The sequence below is a fragment of the Stenella coeruleoalba genome (assembly GCF_951394435.1).
Source record: "Stenella coeruleoalba genome assembly, chromosome: 10".
Taxonomy (NCBI): domain Eukaryota; kingdom Metazoa; phylum Chordata; class Mammalia; order Artiodactyla; family Delphinidae; genus Stenella; species Stenella coeruleoalba.
This window is the reverse complement of record NC_137156.1, coordinates 41,706,580-41,730,436: the sequence shown is the minus strand read 5'-3', so window position 1 is coordinate 41,730,436 and position 23,857 is coordinate 41,706,580. Positions and strand designations below refer to the sequence as shown.

The window sequence follows — 23,857 nt, the reverse complement described above, 5'->3', positions numbered from 1 at the left end:
ACCACCACCTATTAATTAGTCTGGCCAAAAATACTGAACTTGAATGTGATCAAGCCTCAAGATATAACTACCGGGCTTCCCTGGTGGCGCAGTGGTTGAGAGTCCGCCTGCCGATGCAGGGGACACGGGTTCGTGCCCCAGTCCAGGAGGATCCCACATGCCGCGGAGCGGCTGGGCCCGTGAGCCAGGGCCGCTGAGCCTGCGCGTCTGGAGCCTGTGCTCCGCAACGGGAGAGGCCACAGCAGTGAGAGGCCAGCGTACCACAAAAAAATAAAAAAAAAATATTAAAAAAAAAAAAAAAATATATATATAACTACCAATTCACAGAAGATGCAGAAGGCAGGGAAACATGTTAAAACATACCACAGTGATGCAATCAGCAAAACTGAGACTGTAAGAAATTCTGGGGAATAAATAACCAGTTTTCTTCAAAAAAAAAACTGCAAGGGGAAAAAAGCAATGGAAGGTAATCTGTAGTTTAAAAGATTTTAAAGGACATTAACCAATCATAATGCGTGGACCTTACTTGGATAAAGTTTTTTAAAAAGATTTTTTTTTAATTTTATGACCTTTATGAGACAACTGACTGGACATCTGATGATATCAGGAGTTATTGTTATATTGTTAAAAATTTTAGTTGTCATAATGGTATTGTGAGTTAAGTTTAAAAAGAGGGGGAGCCCTTGTGTTTTCATGGCATTGGTTATTTATGGATAGATATATTTATGCATAGTTGTGGACTGAATAAAAATGCCAAATACACATATGAGCTCTAGAGAATTGTATTAATTATAATTTGAGTATTTATATATAGTCACTTTTTTAAAAGATTGAGAAATAAATTTGGAAATAGTTATATACAGTAAGAACATCTAATCAGAAATTTTATATTAAACATTCTGGTTTGTGTTCTGGTCCAAGTTAATAAAACTTTCTACTTGAATCTTGAAAACAAAATAATCAGTTGCTCTCTGTATTGATTTAGAAAGCTCTCCAGCATATATATTTTTAAAATTTATTTATTTTTGGCTGCCTTGGGTCTTCGTTGCTGCATTCAGGCTTTCTCTAGTTGCGGCGAGCGGAGGCTACTCTTCGTTGCGGTGTGCGGGCTTCTCATTGCAGTGGCTTCTCGTTGCGGAGCAAGGGCTCTAGGTGCGCGAGCTTCAGTAGTGTGGCTCGCGGCCTCTAGATCACAGGCTTAGTAGTTGTGACTCACGGGCTTAGTTGCTCCGCGGCATGTGGGATCTTCCAGGACCAGGGATCAAACCTGTGTCCCTTGCATTGGCAGGCAGATTCTTAACCGCTGTGCCACCCAGGGAAGTCCTCCAGCATATATTGTTGAGTGAAAAAAGCAAAAGTGCAGAACGATATATATAACATGCTTTGTTTTGTATGAGAGACAGTAAGAGTAGGGAGGAAATAAGAAAAGTATGTTTGCAAAAAGAAGCACTACTGGGATAAACAAGAAACCAATAAAAATGGGAAAAGAAGTTGAGCTAAGGACACAAACAAGACTATGTGTGCTTTAAGACTCCTTTATGTATGTAGTGGAATTATGTAATTCCACTAACTAAGCATGGCTTCTTGGAGAAATTGCTGATTCCATGTCTAGAAGCAGACATTTTTCAAAGTGCACCTGGGATACCTTTTCATGTTAAGAAGCAAGAAAGCTTTAGAAGATAATGTCATGTCAAAAGGACACAGGAGCCCATATGAAAGTGTCCCCACTGAACAAAGTTGTTACAACCTTAGCAACTAAAAGAATAATGATTGAGTTTAACACTGATTCAGTGAAATTCATTATTCTATGATGATACTCAAAATGAGAGTAAATCAAGAAAGTCTCAATGGTTACTTTTGTTACCAAAAGTTACCATTTGGGGTAACTTTTAAAACATTTACTTTGAAAATTGGTAATTAAAGGGAAAATATTAAGCGTTATTTTGCTCTTCCGGTAAAAATTTATTTTAGGATAACCAAATAGTCCTAGTTAATGAAGAAGCCTTCACAGAATTCTTGTAAACAATGTGAAAGAAACAAAATAATTAGAAAAACATAGTTTCACAAACTCCAATGAAATTATTGATTCAGGCAAGGATTATCAACTGGTGTTAAAACCAATAGTTGAGGAACTTCCCTGGTGGCGCAGTGGATAAGAATCCGCCTGCCAATGCAGGGAACATGGGTTCGATCCCTGGTCCGGGAAGATCCCACATGCCATGGAGCAACTAAGCCCGCGAGCCACAACTACTGAAGCTGGCGGCCTAGAACCGGTGCTCCACAAGAGAAGCCACCGCAAGGAGAAGCCCACACATCACAATAAAGGCTAGCCCCTGCTCTCTACAACTAGAGAAAGCCCACGTGCAGCAACGAAGACCCAACACAGCCAAAAATAAATAAAATTAAAAAAAAAAAACCAATAGGTGATTGATTGTTGTAAACATTCATATAGAGCCAAAGTAACACCACACAGATTACTTTCCAATCTGAAGAGGGAAAGTGTTAACTGTAAGTTGAGTCATCAATTTTAGCATCACTAGTGGTTGATTATATGTGCCCTCTAATGAAATGTAATATTCACAACAATATAATAATGATATGACTTTATTCTTTCTAGTACCTCATATTCTAATTCAGGCGTCCCTCAGAGGATTTAATCCATTCTTAAAAACATGTTGGACAGTGAATTTTTAGGTAGTGGGAGTCTGTGCATCATTATTTTAAGTAGAAAAAAATATATATTCCCAGCACGTCTAAAAACCCCAAGCAATTTCTTTCAGTACTTGAAACACTCTAAAATATATATACACACACATATATATAAAACAATCAATGAGGTTTTTCTGCTTAAGATAAAGCCTTTAAAACACCCACTATCTAATTGTTTAACACTTAATTAACTCACTAATGACTTTATTTGTGCAGTAACCCTATAGGGTACAAATCGTGTTTTCCTTTTAACTGTAACAAACGTGTACTGTAATGTAAATGAACAGTGAAATAATATGTTAAAGACACATAATGAAGGCAGGTAACACTTAGCAATAATAAAATAAACAAGGCAAGTTTTTAAACATGATTACTGAAGATTGCAGTGCTTCCTGAGTGAGGTTTGGAGATGAGAAGGGAGATATGGAGGCTGTAGTCACTGTTGGTGTCTAGGGGTGGAGGAAGGTGACGAAGAACGAGCTTCGGAAGAAATGAGTGAAACAGTAAATGTCTGAGGTTCATCCATGTCAGATCCAAGAAGCTGGTGGATAGTCTGCTTTCCTTGGCAATGGAGTCATCAGAAGTGGATGATTGTGAATCAGCTTCTGAAAGTATTGACAAAGCATGACCAGAAACTCAAAGTGTACAGGTGTTAACATTCCCTTTGCTTGTGTTATGCAGCTTCTGATAACCCTAGACTGTGCTGGAGATTGCATTTTTGAATGTGATTTTTCTACACTTGTCATGATCATGATCTCTTGTAATCAATAGCAGCCATTCTGTCTACATGATATAAACTTTCCTTTAAAGATTTATTGTCAAGTATTAGTGGCTCTTTGTATTAGTCTTCTAGGACTGCCATGACAAAATACCACAGGCTGTTGGCTTAAACAAGAGATATTTATTTTCTCACAGTTCTGGAGACTAAGTTCAAGATTTAGATGCCAGCAGGGGGCTTCCCTGGTGGCACAGTGGTTAAGAATCCGCCTGCCAACGCAGGGGACACGAGTTCGAGCCCTGGTCCAGGAAGATCCCACATGCTGCAGAGCAACTAAGCCCGTGCGCCACAACTACTGAGCCTGTGCTCTAGAGCCCGCGAGCCACAACTACTGAGCCCCCGTGCCTCAACTACTGAAGCCTGCATGCCTAGAGCCCATGCTCTGCAACAAGAGAAGCCACCACAGTGAGAAGCCCGCGCACCACAATGAAGAGTAGCCCCCGCTCGCCGCAACTAGAGAAAGCCCGCACAGCAACGAAGACCCAATGCAGCCAAAAAAAATAAATAAACAAAATAAATACATTTATTTAAAAAAAAAAAAAGATGCCCGCAGGTTTGGTTTCTCCTGAGGCCTCTCTCCTTAGCTTGCAGACTGCTGCCTTCTCACTGGGTCCTCACATGACCTTTCTCTGTGCACATGCACTCCTGGTGTCTCTATTCTTGCAAAGACACCCCTCATACTAAATTGGGGCTCCACCCTTAGGACCTAATTTAACCTTAACTGCTTCTTTAAAGGCTTTATCTCCAAATACAGTCACATTGAGCATTAGAGTTTCAACATATGAATAGAGGAGGGCACAATTCATTCCATAACACTCTTCTTCCTCCAACTTAGTTCCTTCCAGCATTATTCCTTCCAATTGAATGTGTTTCTTGGAAGGAACATGGTAAAGTTTTCCAAATCAACATTTTTAATAATTTGTCTTTATTTTCTCACACACAGGAAATAGGATATTCATAGTAAATGGAAAGGTATGAATGGCCATATATCCTTTTATGCTTTCACCTCTTAATATACTTTATCACTCCCAATATACATGCTTCTAAGGGTTTTATAGTTTTAGCTTTCACTTTTAGGTCTTTGATCCATTTTGAGTTAATTTTTGTGTATTATGTGGGGTAAGGCTCCACAATCATCATTTTGCATGTAGATTGTCTAATGTCCTTTCATTTCAGCCTGAAGGGCTCCCTTAGCACTTCTTATAGAGCAGGTCTTCTAGCAATTAACTCCGTCAGCTTTTGTTTATCTGGTAATGTCTTAATTTCTTCTATATTCTTGAAGGATAGTTTTGCTGGATATAGAATTCTTGGTTGACAGGTTTCCTCCACCCCCACCCCAGCACTTTATTTATTTATTTGGCCACACCGCTCCCCCACCAGGGATTGAACCCAGGCCCACAGCACTGAAACACTGAATCCTAACCACTGGACCACCAGGGAACCCCCATTTTTTTTTCACCCCAGCACTTTATGTCATCCCACTGCCTTTTGGCCTCCATGGTTTCTGATTAAAAATAGGTTGTTAATACTTACTGGTAATCTCTTGCACATTATGATTCACTTGTCGCTGCTTTCAAGATTCTCTTTATTTTTGGCTTTCAGCAGTTTGATTATATGTCTCAATGTGGATCCCTTTGAGTTTTTCCTACTGGAAGTTCATTGAGCTTCTTGGATGTATATATTCATGTCTTTTATCAAATCGGTTTGGGGGTGGGGGTTAGCCATTAATTCTTCAAATATTTTTCCTGCCCCTTCCTCTCTCTCCTCTCCTTCTTGGGACTCACATTATGCATATGCTGGTATGTCTGATGGTGTCTCACAGATCTCTTAGGCTCTGTTCATTTTTCTTCATCCTTTTTTTTTTTTTCCTGCTCTTCAGACTGGATACTTTCAGTTGGCCTATTTTCAAGTTCACTCATCTTTCCTCTGCTCAAATCACCTATAGAAACCTTCTGGTGAATTTTTCATTTCAGTTATTGTACTTTTCAACTCCAGAATTTCTGTTTGGTTTGTTGTATCATTTATATCTCTTTATTGATATTCTTTTTTCCTCCATGAATGGGCCATACTTTCTTGTTTCTTTGCATGCTTCATAATTTTTTGTTGAAAACTGGATATCTTGAATATTATGGGGGGAAAAACAAAAGAAAGAAAAGGAAAGGAAAATTACTCTCTAGGTCTTTCCAGATCGGCTCTGGGTTGGGAAAACTCCTTCAGTGCTTAACCAGGCCATTTACAACTCTTTTTTAGCCTGCACTTCCTACATCTGCGGCAGATGCCTTGTAAGTGATACCTGCCCTCTTCAAGATTTGCCCCCAAATTCCTCCGTGACTTCTAGGCTAATAATTTGGATCTTTTATTATGGCTCAACTGGGGAAATACTGACTCTACTTTGGGAGAAAATAAATTATTCACCAAAAGAGTTGCAGAATCCAGTTAATATGTACCAGTAGTAACTGGGAGAATGTACCAGGGGATGGGGATCTTGAGGGGGCTGGAACAAGGGGATTGGAATATAAGACCAGATAAGGAAGACATAATAATATAAGGACACTCCTTTGTGATATAGGATTTAATATCCTAGCAAAGACACCTGGAACTGATCCTAGTACATCACTGAGAAAGCTCCTTAAAGCTTGGGAAAACAATACCCCATAGTGAGAGAGGTGGAGGTGCTGGAACTGCCTTGGAAAAGTTAAAATGTAGACATGCTAGGGACTTCCCTGGTTAAGACTCTACACTTCCAATGCAGGGGGCCTGGGTTCAATCCCTGGTTAGGGAACTAGATCCCACATGCGGCAACTAAGAGCCTGCATGCTGCAACTAAAAGATCCTGCATGCCGCAACTAAAGATCCCACATGCCACAATGAAGGTACCTCATGCCGCAACTAAAGATCCTGCATGCTGCAATGAAGATTCCGTGTGCCACAACTAAGGCCCAATGCAGCCAAATAAATAAATTAATTAATTAAAAAAAAAGGAATAGAAGGAATTGTCTTTAAAAAAAAATGTAGACATGCTAGAATAAATTTACCTTTAAATCAAAAACTCGTCAGTTGACTGTGTTCCCTGGGAGGCCAGAGGACACTCCCCTCAATAAAACAATAAGAAATCCGCTAGATATGAGCACTGACATTGTTGGGAATATCAGTAGTAGCTGTTCTATGAAAGCTAGGATTCATCATAGAGGAGGCTGATATGGAACTGGAGTCCATAGTGTCAATGGAGATGATAGGATTTTGAAAGAGTAGAGGCCCTGACTTACTTGTCAGGGGCAAGGCGGACATAATTACCATAACAGGCAGCAAAGCAAGAATGGCAACTAGAGGGAGGAGACGGAGATCTGTGGCAATGGCTAGTAGGCCAAGGTATTCCCAGTGCAAGGTAGATAGAAAGCCAGGTAGGATATCAACTCAACCTATATAATCAAAAAAGAAAAAAAGATCAAGAGTGAATGAGCCAGGGCTTCCCTGGTGGCGCAGTGGTTGAGTCCGCCTGCCGATGCAGGGGACACAGGTTCGTGCCCCGGTCCAGGAAGATCCCACATGCCGCAGAGCAGCTGGGCCCGTGAGCCATGGCCGCTGAGCCTGCGCGTCCGGAGCCTGTGCTCCGCAACGGGAGAGGCCACAACAGTGAGAAGCACGCGCACCGCAAAAAAAAAAAAAAAAAAAAAAGAATGAATGAGCCAAAGGCTGATATTTGCTACTGAAAAGAAGAATCATATCCCTCACTCAATTGCTAGACCAGAGCCAGTTCTCAGACCCAGAGAAGACTGAATTATCTTGACGAAGGACTCTGTGACAGCACGGTAGAAGTTCCTCTAATCCTAAAGGGACCCCTGTTGTACCTTACTAAGGGAACTGTACACAGGAAAAAAGAGGAACCACAAGATCTTTTGTGAGATGTGGGTTTTAGAATCCGGAATGATACTGGTATCAGGATACAAAAAGCGACATCATGGCCCTCCTATTAAATGGTATAGGGAAGGTGGGTGATAAATGGAGTTCTGACCCAAGTTTTTTTCACAGTAGGTCGTATGGGTCTGTGGAACAATCCTCTGGTAATATCCCTAATTCCCAAAAGCATAGTAAGAATGGATCTCTTTAGACTCTGATAGAACCCTCCTAGTAGTTCCCTGATCTATGGAGTAAGAACCATAATGGTAGGGGAAAAAAAGTAAAAACCCCCAAAACAGTCTCTCCTACCTCCACCAAGCCAAGATCAATCAGAAGGAGTTTTGCATCCTACATGGAATGGCAGATATTAATATCATCCTCAAATACTTAATGCAGTTGTTATATTTCCTTTTTTTTCACTACTGTGGCTCCTGTAAAAACCAGATTGTTTATGGTGGATGGTGGTGGACTATTTGATAATCCAACATAGCCTCTGGTTCTTGGTATATGGCTTTTGATCTGGTACTTGTATTCTTTTCTATCTCTATCAGGAAGGAAGTTCAGAAACAGTTCACATTCACACGGAATAGACACCAGTGTACAGTCATGGTCTTTCCCAGGGCTACTCCCTTGCACCCTCTCTTGCTCTCTGTCACAATATAGGCTAACATGACCTTGATTACCTGGATAGTCTCCAGAGTATTATACCGATCCACTATATTGAAAACATCTTAGACCAGGGAGCAGGAAGTAGCAAGTACCCTGGATGCTCCCATAAGACACAGGTATACCACAAGGTAAGAGTTAAACTATACACAGATTCAGGGGTATCGCATATTGGTGCAGAATTAGAAGTCCAATGATTTCGGACATGATGCACCTTATTGCTGATGTGGATAAAGTTTCTGTGGTCTCAGTAGATCAAACCAGGTATAACATTCCCTTAAACCAAAGCCTAATCCACAGCAAGGCCCTAACTCTCTTCAATTCTGTGAAGGCTGAGGGAGATGAGGAAGCTGCAGAAGAAAGTTTGAAGCTAGCAGAAGTTGGTTCATGCAGTTTAAGAAAAGAAGCCATCTCCGTGACACAAAAGTGCAAGGTGAAGCAGGAAGTGCTGATGTAGAAGCTGCAGGAAGTTAGCCACAAGATCTAGCTAATTCATAAAAGTGGCTATGCCAAACAACACATTTTCAATGCAGATGAAAAAGCCTTACATTGGAAGAAGATGCCATCTAGGACTTTCATAGCTAGAGAGCAGTAGTCAATGTCTGGCTTCAAAGGACAGGCTGACTCTCTTGTTAGGGGCTGACGCAGCTGGTGACTAAGTTGAAGCCAGTGCTCATTTGCCCTTCCAAAAGCCCTAGGGCCCTTAAGAATTATGCTAAATCTACTCTGCCTGTGCTCTGTAAATGGAATTACAAAGCCTGGATGACAGCACTTTTGTTTACAGCATGGTAAAGACAAATACTGTATGATATCACTTAAATGTGGAATCTGAGAAATAAACTAGTGATTATAACAAAAAAAGAAACAGACTCACAAATACAGAGAAAAAACTAGTGGTTACCAGTGGGGAGAGGGAAGGGGGTAGGGTCAAGATAGGGGTAGGGGATTAAGAGGTACAAAGTACTATTTATAAAATAAATAAGCTACAAAGATACATAGTACAACACAAGGAATATAGCCAATATTTTATAATAACTGTAAACGGAATATAACCTTTAAAAATTGGGAATCAGGGACTTCCCTGGTGGTCCAGCGGTTAAGACTCCATGCTCCCAATGCAGGGGGCCCGGGTTCCATCCCTGGTCAGGGAACTAGATCCCGCATTCCACAACTAAAAACAAAAAGATCCTGGATCCCGCAACAAAGATCCCACCTGCCACAACTAAGACCCGGCAGCAGCCAAATAAGTAAATAAATAAATAAAATATTTTTAAAAGAAATTGTGAATCACTATGTTGTATGCCCAAGACATGTAATAGTGAACATCAACTATATAGTTAAAAAAAAAAGACTATATAGTATAGTGTAAACATAACTTTTTTTTCCTTTTTTTTTTTTTTTTGGCCACACCCTGCGGCAGCCCCTTAGTTCCCCAACCAGGGATCAAACCCGTGCCCTCGAAGATGGTTATTTCGAGACTGTAGTCTGCCATCTTCTTGGTCTGCTGGCTTTCTGAATAAAGTCGTATTCCTTGCCTCAAAAACAACAACAACCACCAAAAAAAACCCATGCCCCCTGCACTGGGAGTGTGAAGTCAAACTGGACGACCAGGGAAGTCCCTGTAAACGTAACTTTTATATGCACTGGAAAAACGAAAAGTTTGTGTAACTTGCTTTATTGCAGTAGCCGCTTTTTTGAGGTGGTCTGGAACCAAACCTGCGATATTTCCGAGGTATGCCTGTATTAGTGGGGGGATCACCTACACCCTTGAAAAGTTCTGTGGTTGCTGTCCATTGTAGGCCAGTTATGCATGTAGGAGATGCCTGATTTCAATGAAGATGATGATATTCCATTGTAGCAGAGGCCAAGTGTAAGCACTAAACCATCACCCGTAAAGGGCATCACAGGTATTTCAGTAATCAGAACATTCTGGTCTGCAAAGATCTTTAGTGATACCTAATTGATCATGGTGTCCCTAGGAACAAAATAGATAATCAGCCTACTAGAATATTGCTTGATCTATATAACAGGAAAAACTCTAGGTCTGGTAGCCCAAAAACTTAACTTGAGTCACCATAGTGGAGAATGATGCCCTCTAGCCCAGTCCGAGGCTTAAGTCAGTTCACAGACCCAGAGCCTTTTGAAAAGGCCAGGTTCCCTTGAGGAAGGACCTTGCACTGCTGCCACAAATAAACACCTTAATCTTCCTCCAAGCATTTCCCGAAGGGACCTATAGCCATTTACTAGATGACTGTACACTGGGGAAAAAGAAATATCCAGACCTGTGGTTATTTCCCTGGTTACTGGAAGTATAATTGGATTAGATATATTTGGCAGCTGGATGAATCCCCACATTGCCTCTGCCCTATGGGATCATTATGGGGTCAACTGTGGTAGGGAGGGCTAAGTGGAAGTCTCTGGAACTTCCATCCCTTACCAAGATAGTGAACCAGAAGCAATACTGCATCCCTGGGGGAAATGCAGGGGTCGTGATTCTTAACCCTCCCCACTTAATTCACAGTTTGGCCTCTACAAAAGTCAGGTGGATCTTAGAAAAATCATTGTGGACGATCATAAACTTAATCTGGTGGTTAACCATATATATAATAATCTCTTTACTGTATATATAATCTGCATATATAATCTCTTTATATATATATAATCTGTATATATAATCTGCATATATAATCTGCATATATAATCTGCATATATAAATTACTGCATATATAATCTCTTTACTGTAGTATCTTTTACTGGACCTGTGACTCATCTAGAAATTGTGTGTCTGTATTTCAAATTTATAAAAATATGGAGCTTTAAAAATATCTTTAAAAAAATAGGTTTCTAGCTTAGTTGCTTTGTGGTCTAAGCATATGGTCTTATATGATAATAACCTTGCAATTTGTTAAGACTTATTTTGTGTCCTAATACATAGTGAATTTTTGCCGTTTTTGTAAATGTCCCATGTGTACTTGATAGGAATGTAAATTCTATAATTGTATGCAAGTTTGCTAATCTATGGTGTGCTAATATATTTCTTACTTTGCTTGATCTAGAAATTTCTGAGAGATATGTTAAAAATCTCCCATTGTCGTTAGAAATTATAAACGTCTCCTTATAATTCTGTCAGTTTTTGCTTTTTATATCTATAGACTATGATTTTGTGCATACAAATTAAGAATTATTAATTCCTCCTTATGAATTTTATCATCTGTGATTATGTAGAGATTCCCCTTCATTTCTTTTTTTTTTTAATTATTTATTTATTTATTTATTGGCTGCGCTGGGTCTTCGCCGCTGCACGCAGGCTCCCTCCAGCTGCAGCGAGCGGGGGCCACCCCTCGTTGCAATGTGCACGGGCCTCTCATCGCGGTGGCGCCTCCCGCTGCAGAGCACGGGCTCTAGGCGCGTGGGCCTCAGTAGTTGTGGCACGTGGGCTCAGTAGCTGTGGCGCACGGGCTCAGCCGCTCAGCGGCATGTGGGATCCTCCCGGACCAGGGATCGAACCCGCGTCCCCCGCATTGGCAGGCGGACTCCCAACCACTGCGCCACCAGGGAAGCCCCTCCCCTTCATTTCTAATAATGCTTTTCTTTTGGTTAATTTTTGTCAATTTATTTTCAACGTTTCTGTGTGTGTGTGTGTCTCTCTCTTTTTTTAATGTTTATTTATTTATTTATTTGGCTGTGCCAGGTCTTAGTTGCGGCATGCGGGGTGTTCGTTGCCATGTGCGGGATCTTTGTTGAATAGATCTTTGTTGCATAGATCTTTGTTGCATACGGGATCTTTAGTTGCAGCATGTGGGGTCTTTAGTTTTGGCATGTGAACTGTTAGTTGCAGCATGTGGGATGTAGTTCCCTGACCAGGGATTGAACCCAGGCCCCCTGCATTGGGGCATGGAGTCTTAGCCACTGGACCACCAGGGAAGTCCGACTGTGTCTCTTTATTATTTGTTTGTTTATTTATTTTTAATAAATTTATTTATTTTTAGTAAATTTGTTTATTTTTGGCTGCGTTGGGTCTTCGTTGCTGCGTGCGAGCTTTCTCTAGTTGCGGTGAGCGGGGGATACTCTTTGTTGTGGTGCGCGGGCGATACTCTTTGTTGTGGTGCGCGGGCTTCTCATTGCGGTGGCTTCTCTTTGTTGCTGAACATGGACTCTAGGCACATGGGCTTCAGTAGTTGTGGCACGTGGGCTCAGTAGTTGTGGCTCGCAGGCTCTAGAGTGCAGGCTCAGTAGTTGGGGCGCACGGGCTTAGTTGCTCCACGACATGTGGGATCTTCCCGGACCAGCGGTCAAACCTGCGTCCCCTGCATTGGCACATGGATTCTTAACCACTGTGCCACCAGGGAAGTCCCTGCATTAGTTTCTTTATTGTGTCCCTTAAGCCCCTTCTAATTTTGAACAGTCGTTTTTTTCATGACACCGATTAGCTGAATAGACAAGGCTGGTTTTCCTGTGAAATAGCCCACCTTCTGTTCTGGTCTGATTGCTTCCATGTAGTGGTGTTTAGCATGTTTCTCTTTCCTCTAGATTTCCTTTAAACTGCAAGTTAGATCCAAAGGCTTGATTAGATTTAAATCAAACTTTATTGGCTAGATCACATCACAGGTGATGCAATATTCATATCAGAAGACAGTAATATCTTACTGATCCACTTGTTATATAAGTATTCTTGTACAAAGTTATATGCTAAAATTGTGTCCTTTGTTAATAGTTTGCTTCAGATTTTTTCTAGACAGAACTTCTATTGATAGATTACAGTGAGGATACAATGAAAAAGAGAGTGGGAAGAGTGTTGGAAAAACGCATGCTGAAGATGGTGGACATATACATTTAACTTCTAACTAGGGACTTCCCTGGTGGTCCAGTGGGTAAGACTCGGCACTCCCAATGCAGGGGGCCCGGGTTCTATCCCTGGTCGGGGAACTAGATCCCACATGCATACCAAACTAAGAAGTCCGCATGCTGCAACTGAAAAAACATGCCACAATGAAGATCCCAAGTGCTGCAACTAAGACCCAGCAGAGCCTAAATATATAAATAAATAAAAACCCTTCTAACTAGCATGAGTTGGGACCACATAGAATATGCCTCTGCACGGGTAGGAGAATTTTTCTAGGATATAAATCTAAAGAGTAGTACTGCTGGGTAGGAGGCAATTTCATCTTCAGCTTTTCCAAATTACTTGATACCGAATTACTCTCCAGTTTGCCCATTTACACCTCCACCAGCAGCAGCTAGATATTTCTTTTTCCCAATGCTTGGTATTTTCAGATTTTTTTTTTTTTTACTTTTGCCAATATCATTATGTGAAATAATATCTCATTGTGGTTTTTTAAAAGTTATTACACACATCATGACATTTTGCCCCTAAATTCTTGAGTATTCATTCATCTTATGAAAATAAGGACATTTCTTACTTAACCACAATATCACTATCACTAATAACACAATAATTCCTTACACCATCTAATACTAAGTCTATATTCATATTTCTCCAACTGTCTAAAAAATCAATAAGAATTTAGGTAAACCTGAACAGGAGTAGACTGTATACTGGGGGTTTGTTCAAGTCACCTTCATTGTCGAATGATGGTTTAGCTTAGTCTAATGGTCTAAGTTGCCAGATATTTCCTCCAAGACCTATGAAGATAGTAGTGCACTGTCTTTTGGTTTCTGTAGTTGCTGTTGAGAAATTTGCTATTTGTCTGGGCTTCACTGCTTTGTGGAAAACATATGTTTTCTTTCTGCTTTCTTTTCAAATATTCCCCCAGTCTGAGTTCTTCAGTTTCTTTCTGATGTATCTGGGTGAGGATTTAGTGTCTCTTGGGACTCATTTCCTGACACTGAGAATTCTTGTCCAAAATCAGTTCTGGATGATGATCAACCATGATCTGTTCTCATCATGTCATTATCTGTTTTAAGAGCCTAAAATAGTGCCTGACATACATTAGGTGCTTATAAATAGTTGTTGAATGAATCTGTAAATAAATGAGCCTTTTTCTCCACTCCCCCTCATTCTCTCTATTCTCTCCTGCTCAAAATTTTTTCAGGCATTTGTTAGAACATTTCATTCTATCCACCATGCCTCTTCCTCTCTTTTACACATTTTTCATCTCATTATCTTTCTGGTCTACATTTTAGATACTTTTGTCAGATTTATCTTTCAATGCCCAATTCTAACTTCAGCTACTTCTAATCTTCTGTTTAACCAATCCATTGAGTTTATATTCGTCATTTGTAATCATTGATACCTGGCTAATCTTTTTTATAGCATTCTGTTTATTTCATGCTTTTGATTCTTTGTTTCTGTTTTTTTTTAATTTATTTTAAATTTATTTTATTTTTGGCTGCACTGGGTCTTCATTGCTGCATGCGGGCTTTCTCTAGTTGTGGTGAGCAGGGGCTACTCTTTGTTGCGGTGCGTGGGCTTCTCATTGCGGTGGCTTGTTGCGGAGCACAGGCTCTAGGTGCATGGGCTTCAGTACCTGTGGTGTGTGGGCTCAGTAGCTGTAGCTCGCAGGCTTAGTTGCTCCACGGCATGTGGGATCTTCCCAGACCAGGGCTCGAACCCGTGTCCCCTGCATTGGCAGGTGGATTCTTAACCACTGTGCCACCAGGGAAGCATGATTCTGTGTTTTATGACTAATCATTTTTAATCATACTTATAGCTTGAATCTTGTAATTCCATTGTCTGAAGTGCTTGAGGGTCTAATTCTGCTGTTTGTTATGTAGGCAAACTCTCATTCATTGTGGATTATTTCCTTGTAGGTTTTCTGATTTTGGATTGTGAGCTCATGTTGATGACCTTGAGACAGACCTTCATAGGCTATTGTGAAGATCAGATAAATTAACTCATATGATGGTGTGTCTCAAGACGAGGTGAGAATAAAATCACATTGAAAAGAATACATAAAAGGGCCAGAATGATCCACCAGGTCATGCCGTGTAAAAATAAACAAACAAAACAAAAAACCCACCAGAGTGACATGCTTAAGCCATCAAACCCTGGCAAGAATCACACAAGGGAATAATATCAAAAACTTCTTCCATGTGCCAAGCACTTTACTCATATTATCTTTAACCTTCATAACAACTGCAAGGAAGGCGATAGTCCTATTTTATGGAGCAGAAACTGCAACAAGGTCATTAATTTATAGCTAATTGGGGAACCCTAGTTAAAACCCAGGTCTGGATGATTGTAAAGTTCATGCTCTTGCAAATTCACTCCATTATCCCTCAAAACTATTATTAGAAAAAAAGAATTATCATTTGGACTTCATATGTATTTTTTCCCAGTTTCAATTTTAATTCAGGCCAGTTACCCCCATGGATCATAAAAATGTGTTAAATAATTAATGAAAAGGGAAAAAGAATGCATAAAACTATGAAAGAATTGCATTTTAAGCAGAGGAATTTTAGTTTTCCTTTTTCCAATTTGGGATTTTGTTTATGTACAAAAAAGGCAATTAGCTTACTTATGAGAAACCCCTAGAGCTCCCAGAATCGAATAAAAATGTATCTGAGCTGAGCATTCCAAATCCAACAAAGCAAGCAAGTGTAAATTTAATTCCTTAATAAGGAATTTGCAGATGTAGCCTCAACATAGACAATTTTACATCAATAAACCGGGAAGCATTAAAGCCAATTGGTAGCAATAAGTTTCAGTGTTTGCTACCCAGGCCCAGACAGGCTGATGGGATGGGCCCACTAGGAACATTAGGTTCTGGGCCCACCCCTCCTGCCTGTCAAGCTCTTCTGAGGGTCATCTTCCAGGGAAGAGCCAGGGATGTTCAGGAATTACCAACTGTTTTAAATATTGTCAACATAAATTGCACCCAGCATTTGGGGTTAGGGAATCTGATTTTGATAAGGTAGACTCAATTCACTATTTAAAATATATGGTATGAGTTTATTTAAGGTACAGGTCTGGGTCTCTTGATTTAATCAACAGTCCACCAAAAGTTGGTACTTGTCATTTGATATAAATTTAATATATAATCTTCATATCCCAGATTTGGCTGTAGGTTACATTTTATTATACAGACTTTAAAAAGTATAATGCTGTTAAATAATTAACTAAATGAAGTTAATCAACTTTGCAAATGTATCCACAGAAAATGGAAAGATGATTTTGTTAATGTACTTAGCAAAAATAGATGATGCAAATAACTGAAGTCACTGGGAGATTAACTCTCTCCAACTAATGGTCAGATTTGCATTTTGGCTGTTTATTTTTACCAGACTCTGTGAGAAGACCAACCACCATTACAAAAAAATACTGACATTATAAAACTATTTTATTTTTCTAAAACAGCCATGCTATATAATCTGGATTATTTCTTCTATGACAAATGTGTACTGACTTTAACAAAACAAATTAGATGATTTTAATACTATGACAGCAATACAAATAAAATATTTTAAAACTGAATTTTGTAATCGTCTCAACTAAAAAAATCACCTTGGCTTCCTATTGAGTTAGAGCCTCTTAAAGATAAACCTTCTTCCTTTTTCAATTTCCACAGGCTACAGAGTGAATTATCCCAAATGAAAACCTTCTTTCCACATCTGCCTTAATAAAGCCACTGCCAGCTGCATGAGGGCCGTCATCCCAGCTGCTTGCAGCCCGTGCGAGGCTGGGATGGCGGCCCTCATAATTGTCTCTGCACGGGCCTGTGCAAGGGTTTCTCTGAGCTCTGACCCTAAGGTCAGGACTGTTAGGTGACAGGGGGTACACACGCCACTGCACAAAAGCACTATAGGTGCCTCTCTAGAAGGTAGTACTCTATACCTACCCGCAAGCATTGCCCAAGATTCCCAGCTCCCTGAATCCTGCCCAATGTTGAGTACTTCCCTCCTTCTAACTTTTCTCTCTCTGATTGGTAGAGTGGTTATCTCACTGACATGAGTTTCTCATCACTTACTGCATTTATCATTTCTAGAAGTTCAATTTGGTTCTTTTTCAAACCTGCCATATTACTTTTTCTAGTTTCCTGTTTCCTGCAGATATATTCAACCTATTTCTTTAAGATCATATACCTCGTTATTTTATAGTCTGTATCAGATAGTTTCAATATCTAAAGTCTTTACATGGGGCTGCCCCTAGGCCATAGGACACCTTTAAGCAAATTAGAAAAAGTGGCCCTCTTCAAGCATATTTTTGGAAAAATTAGAAGATTATCAGAAAACCTGACCAGCTCTGTCAGGGAAAGAACTTTCCAGCACTCTGGAGGCATACACATGCACCCACACTGTCACCCCCTCACACAGTCCCTGGGTGCTGGACACACAGCTGCTGATGGCCACGTACTCTGTGCCACCCTTGCCACCAGGTGTCAGATTTGGAGTCTAGCAGCCACAGAAATTGGGCTTCTAGGGCAGTGGGCTGGAGCCTAATTTCCTTGTGCCCCAAGGTTATCTTTGACTATATGCTGGTCATTCTATTTGAAAAATCATTTGTAGGGATAATTTGAGGGCGAGGATGAAGGTAATTTCCTCCATAGAGAATTTGTTTTGCTTCTTCCAGGAGCCTGGGTACATTGTTGGTACTGAGCTACCCAGAGTCAAGTCTTGGGATACCCTGGGTAACCCAGGCAAACAGAACCAGGCTGTCATTCTGGCAGGTTGGTCCACTTCTAGTTTACCCTCATCCTGGCTTATTGGGGGGAAGGCGTCTCCTGTTTGACTTCCCACCAGGGCAGGTCCTGGGCTGTGATGGAGACCCATTCATCTCTAGATGCCATCAAAAGGAAAGTTCAACCCTCCCCTAGTGGGCAAAGGTCCTTCCATCAAAAGGAAAGTTCAACCCTCCCCTAGTGGGCAAAGGTCCTTCCATCAAAAGGAAAGTTCAACCCTCCCCTAGTGGGCAAAGGTCCTTCCTTAGCGGGAGAGCAGCCTCTGGGCTCCTCCCTCTTTGGTTCTGGTGACCTACAGAGTGATGCTGTCCCATCTTGTCAGTTCTTTACAGAGGATGTTTTCAACATTTTATCCAGCTTACTTAGTTGTTTTCAGCAGGAGGGTGGCTGGAGAGAGCTACCCTGCTATTACCTGAAAGAGAAGTCCTGTTGTTTTCATCTGCATTTCTTTGATTAGTTGTGAATCCCAGTATCTCTTCTGACACTGGAAGCAGTTCAAGTTTCCTTTTCTGTGAAATGCCCTCTTTTCTCACGGCCTCCTGCCTTTCTCTTGTTGATTTGCACGTGTTCCTTAAACACTGTAGGTATTAATTCCTTGCTCGTTTAATGTAATATCTTTTCCTAGTCTGCTCTCTATCCTGTCAGTACCTTGATGGTGTCCTTTATTAACAGAAATCCTGGATTTTGGTGTGGGCAAATTTACTGTACTCTCCTCCTCTAGAAGGCTTGCAATGTGTCATTATCATCCTTCATGACTGTTGTTCAGACAGAGCCAGTTCTCCCAGCCTCCTTTGACCTGCACCAAGTAGAGGGGCGCTGCCTCAAGCTTGCATTTTCACAGGCTAAGTCTGCAGCGTCGGCGACCTCACCACATTGCTGCTTCATTTGTTAGCTTCCCATAAAAACCCCAATCCCTCACATGTGTTCCTGTTAAACCAGATACCCCCTCATCCTGCGCTTATGAAGTTAAGTTTTAGACCTTCAGGCAGAATACAGATCTCTATTATTTTTCATCCTGATTCAGCCCACCATTCCAGGCTGCTAGGTTATTTTTGGAGCCTGATTCTGTCATCCGGTGCTTTGGCTGTCCCAGTTTTGTGCCACCTGAAACTTTGATAAATATGTCATCCATTCCCATGTCCAAGTAACTGGTAAGAATGTGGAACATGAGGGGACTTAGGCCAGAGCCCTGGACCATGTCCCTGGAGGTCTCTTTCAGGCAGATATTGACCAATTAATGATCACATTCCACCAAGAGTGACTGAGGAGCATTTAAATGCCTGAGCCTGGGCTAAGCGCTGGGAGTACAGAAGTGGCAAATGAAGTAAGTTCTCCACCCTCAGAGGGTTCACATTCTAGTGGAGGAGACAGATGCAATTAAATATTATATAGGGACTTCCCTGGTGGCCCAGTGGTTAAGACTCTGCGTTTCCAATGCAGAGGGTGCGGTTCGATCCGTGGTTAGGGAACAAAGATCTCACATGCCATGCGGCCAAAAATAAAATAAAATAAAACCATTAAAAAAATGATATAAATTCTAAAACACTTGTTCACTGCTTTTGTTTTTAGAAAGAACTCCCTCATGGACTATCTCCTTTGAGCCCTGTTTGGGATAGGCAGCCAACTGGGAGTAAATTTATTTAACCAAAAACCATCCTACATTTCCCAAGTTCTCCATGATGCTGTTAGGAAATTAGTCCAACGCTTTGCTGAAGTTCAGGTGTATACAGTACTAGTAGAAGTATTCCCACCAGGACAGAGACCTGTTCCTTGTGAATGCATGCAGTGCCCCTTTATAACTGATTATTATTTGTTCCTAATCCACTGCCAGTTTCCTCCGTGGCACTTCCTCAAAGGTCTCCAAGGCAAGTTCCCTCATTCTGCTGGAATGTAATTCATCAGGGCCAGGAGATTCAAGACGACCTTACAGTCCTCACATCCTCACTGTTTATCTGAAGAGGGTATTTACCCTTCAGGCCAGCAATTCAAGGGAGCCTGGCAAAGCCCTCTTCAGGGTCCACTCCAGCCCCTCTGCTGCTGGGAGGTAGTAACACAGTGTTTCTCCAGCTGGGGGGTGGGGGTGGGGGGCTGTCCCTTTAGTGAATTATGAAATGCATTAAGCGGGTCGGGACCAGCATTTCCTTTTAAATAAAACGGAATGCATAGAAAAGAAAGAAGGGTACACATTTTATGAAATTTTCCTTTCAGTTATATATTATATGTATGTGCTCTGGATCTAAAATACATTCCTTACTGTGGATCCAAAAAGTTTGAAAGTTACTGGCATAGTTATTAAACTGGTCCTGTTGAGTCAGCGATGTGACTTTGGGCAAGTTAACCTAAGAGAATTTTCTCATTGATTAAACAAGATTGTAACCCCTATCTCCTTGGGTTGTTGTGAGGATTAAATGACATAAGAAGTGCAAATTGCTTAGGTCAGCACCCGGAATGTAATGTGTCCAGAAGATGCTTTAAAGATACACGTGCATGGCCTCGTTCCTCTCTCATCCCCAGCGCTATTAATTTCACTTCCAACTTTTTATTTTCGGCAGTTTGGAGAAGAAAGTCTGTGGCTTTCTAGCAATCCTGGATTTTATAGATATTACCTCTCTCATCTCAGAGGGTTTCAGGGCTCATAAACCTGCTTCTCCCGCGGCTCGAGGCCGGCGCCGTGTGCAGTTTGTGCGCGGATCTGCTGGCCCCATACCACCCTCTGCCGTCGAAGATCGGCCTCCCGGGCCCATCTGGTTACGTGGGTGGGGGTGGGGATGAGGGTTTTGTTTTCAAAAGCAGGCTCTCTCCTTCCTTTCCCTCTGAGGGAAGGAAACCTTTTCCCTGCCTGTCCTCCCAGCCTTGTAAGCTTTCTCACATCCCGGGTTCGAGGTGATTCTCCTCTTCCTTGCACCCCGGCTCCTTGGCCGGGGGTCGAGGCGCGCTCACCCATCGCCCCGCCTCATTCTGGCGTCGCCCCCGCCGTTCTCGGGCCGAGGGTGCTGGGGCCATCTGCCCGCCTGAGTCTGGGGGGCCGCCCAGCTGGTAACCCCGTCTCTGGGCCCGGGTCCAAGGGGCGGGACGGGTAGACTGCGGAGCCCACCTCCTCCCAGGAGCAGGCACCTGGTTGGCTGCTTTATGGCCACGTGAAAGCACGGCAGGCCTGGCTCAATTCAATCCTCATTCCGTCAGGCCTTCACGTCAAGTGCTGAGGATACGGAAATGATCAAGTATTGGTCCCTGCTTTCAAAAAGCTCCGTCTAGTCCTATGCCTTTAATGCCACCCCTCAAAAAATTCTGTATCAAGCAGCAGGTGTGGTGGGGAGAAACTCTAAGAAGGTTCTAACAGGGTAAATTAACCTATCTTAATAATAAAATTTAAAATCAAATATGTAATGAGTTTATAAAGTAAGGAACAGAATAGGATCAAGGCAATTTGAGGGATGAAGCAAAGTTTGATTTTAAAAAAGACTTCCCATTTCAAGGGTTTTCCTCTTAAATTGTCTATAAAACAGGAACCATCCTCGTTTTTATTTTCAGATTACATATTTGGTGCCATGTGTCGAGAGGATAGCAGGATACTGGGACATCACTTTGAGGCCGTGCTGAATGCAGCATCGCACCAGCAAAACCCTGGGTTATAAAGAAGTCCACTCCACTTGTGGAGACAGGTCCCTAAGTGACTGTGGGACGTTCCCCTCTCTCCACAACTAGCAAAGAAACATCACTTAGAAAAAACTTCACAATTGGTACATAAGTAGGCAATGAAATGGATACTTCTCAAATGTTCCAAGGTTATACACCCTTTTCAGCAATCCTATTAGAACTAGCCTATAATCTTTTTTTTTTAAAATTAATTAATTTTTGGCTGTGTTGGGTCTTTGTTACTGTGCGCGAGCTTTCTCTACTTGCAGCAAGCAGGGGCTACTCCTCGTTGCAGTGCGGGCTTCTCATTGCGGTGGCTTCTCTTGTTGCAGAGCATGGGCTCTAGGCGTGCGGGCTTCAGTAGTTGTGGCAGGTGGGCTCAGTAGTTGTGGCTCGTGGGCTCTAGCGCACAGTCTCAGTAGTTGTGGCGCACGGGCTTAGTTGCTCCGCAGCATGCGGGATCTTCCTGGACCAGGGATTGAACCTGTGTCCCCTGCATTGGCAGGCGGATTCTTAACCACTGTGCCACCAGGGAAGTCCCTTTAATTTTTAAAAATGACTATTTGATTATATAGAAACTATTTTTCTACAACCCTCCTTTAGCCAAAAATAGGTTATAAATTTTTTTAAACCTGTGCTTTACAAACCATGTGGACTTTGTGTGTCAAATTCAATTCCAAAAGAAATTGATGTTAAAAAAAAAAAAAGAAATTGATGTTATGGGAAGATCAGTTGAGCAGAGCCCTAACCCTGAAAACATTACAGTTGCGTGTCCGGCCCATCTTATCCACAGTGAGAAGTGTATGTAAAACAAGCAGAAATGTTTGCTTCCATCGTATGGTTTGAAGTACATCTGACAATGGGAGGATGGCAGGAGATACGGGGCTCCTGCTGGTGTTGGGGGTGACACTGCCAGCCCCCGCAACGTTTCTTCAGCTAGGGTTGGCTGAAAGAGGCAGAAAGGAAAACGAGGTTGGGGGGGGGGTGACTCAACACTTCGAAACACTTCGATTTGGCATTCCTCAGTCTGGGGATGAGGACAGAGAAGGGGAAGAGCTGGGAGGTGATGAGCAATTGCTGGGGTGACGATAGAGGCCAGCGAGGCAAACCTATGGAGGGAGGGTTGCATGCAGTCCAGCCTCAGTGAGTCCAGGAAAGGGCCAGGCACCCTCCCTCTGCACCCCTCCCCCACCCAGTGCTGTGCAGGGGGCAGAGCTCAGGGAACAGCTCCTGCAGGTAGCAAGCAGCAGTGGTCCTCCTAGACATCACCTAGCAACTGCTCAGAACGAAGATGCAGGAGACAGCTGATTATTTCTCCCTCCCCTTCTCCTCCAGTTCATTCCATCAGCTGCATTAGACAGGATGCTAGCTAGTCCCTGCCATTGTGGAGCTAACTTTGTAAGCTGATGACCCTGAACAAGTGAGTTGAAAGAATAGGGCACCCAACTTCTTTAGGGTGCCTTGGAAAACCTTTTTGAAAAAGTTATGTTTCAACTAACCTGAAATACATCCTGCCCCCCAAGCCATCTTCCTCCAGGTGCTATCCCTTTCCAGTGAGTCATTTCATCCTGGCATCACCATCTTTTGTCTGCACATCAAAATCTGGCCTACTCTGGCCAATGCCCCTTCTCTTTTGTTCAAGGCTGAGATTGCCTCACCCTACCATTCCCCAGAGCACACCACTGTTTGTGTCCCTGTCTAAGCAATCCTATGGGAAAGAGCTGGGGCGGACTTCTGCCATTCATTGGAGATCTGGGCACTGGCCTTAATGCCAAGCGTAATGTAGGTGTCCTGCATGTAGACCGCTTCTTTCTCCTGGAAGCTGGGGGATTGGATTTGGTCTGTGAGGACAAGTCTCTCATGGCTGCGGGAGGACATGCAATTTATTTTATGGATGGCTGCCTCAGTACCAAAGGTAGCCCGGTCTCTGAAAGCCTTCAGCGTAACCTTCAGGGCTTCCAGAGGTGCCCACAGGAGCTCGGGCCATTATAAATGTGTTCTCTTCTAGCTCCTGCCCACCTGCTTTGGCAATGCTGTCCCCTCAACCCCCAGTTGCTTGTGTTGCTTCCAGGCATCTAGAGACCTGACGCCCACCGCAGTGGCTGATTCCAGAAAGGCCATGGCTGTGTAACAGGAATGCTGTGATACAACTCCTTCCCCACCTCCTCCATCTCCTCCTCCTGAGAACGTGTGTGTGGGGGCGCTGCATCCGACACGGAGAGTTGGGTATAACAGGATCCTTGCTTTCATCAGGCAAGTGTGACTCAGTCTTACCCTCTAGCTCTACACATGCTTGCCGTCTGCACTCCCTCTGCCCCCGTTCTCTCCAGAACGGGCTCACATGCTTCCTTACCGTCCCTCCACCGACTAAACCTGTAGTGAGTGGGTTGATTGGTGCCTCGCAAAAGATATGTCCACATCCCAACCCCAGGAACCTATGAAAGTTAACTGATTTAGAAAAAAAGGTGTTTGCAGATGTAATTAAGAATCTTGAGATCGTCCTGGATTATTGGGCGATCCCTAAATCCAATGG

The 23,857-nt window shown here is 42.3% G+C and overlaps 1 protein-coding gene across 2 annotated transcripts in view; it reads left to right on the top strand.

Moving 5' to 3' along the window:
• Positions 1–23,857, top strand: part of ZBTB9 (zinc finger and BTB domain containing 9) — a 67,770-nt gene that overhangs the window by 8,050 nt on the left and 35,863 nt on the right. Inside the window, exon 3 of one of the 2 annotated variants that reach the window (XR_013830264.1) lies at positions 23,396–23,447. The exons of the other annotated variant lie outside the window; for it this stretch is intronic. The gene's annotated coding sequence lies outside the window, so the exon portion shown is untranslated. Of the gene's footprint in view, positions 1–23,395; positions 23,448–23,857 lie in introns of those variants that run through there. 2 annotated transcript variants of the gene reach the window in all.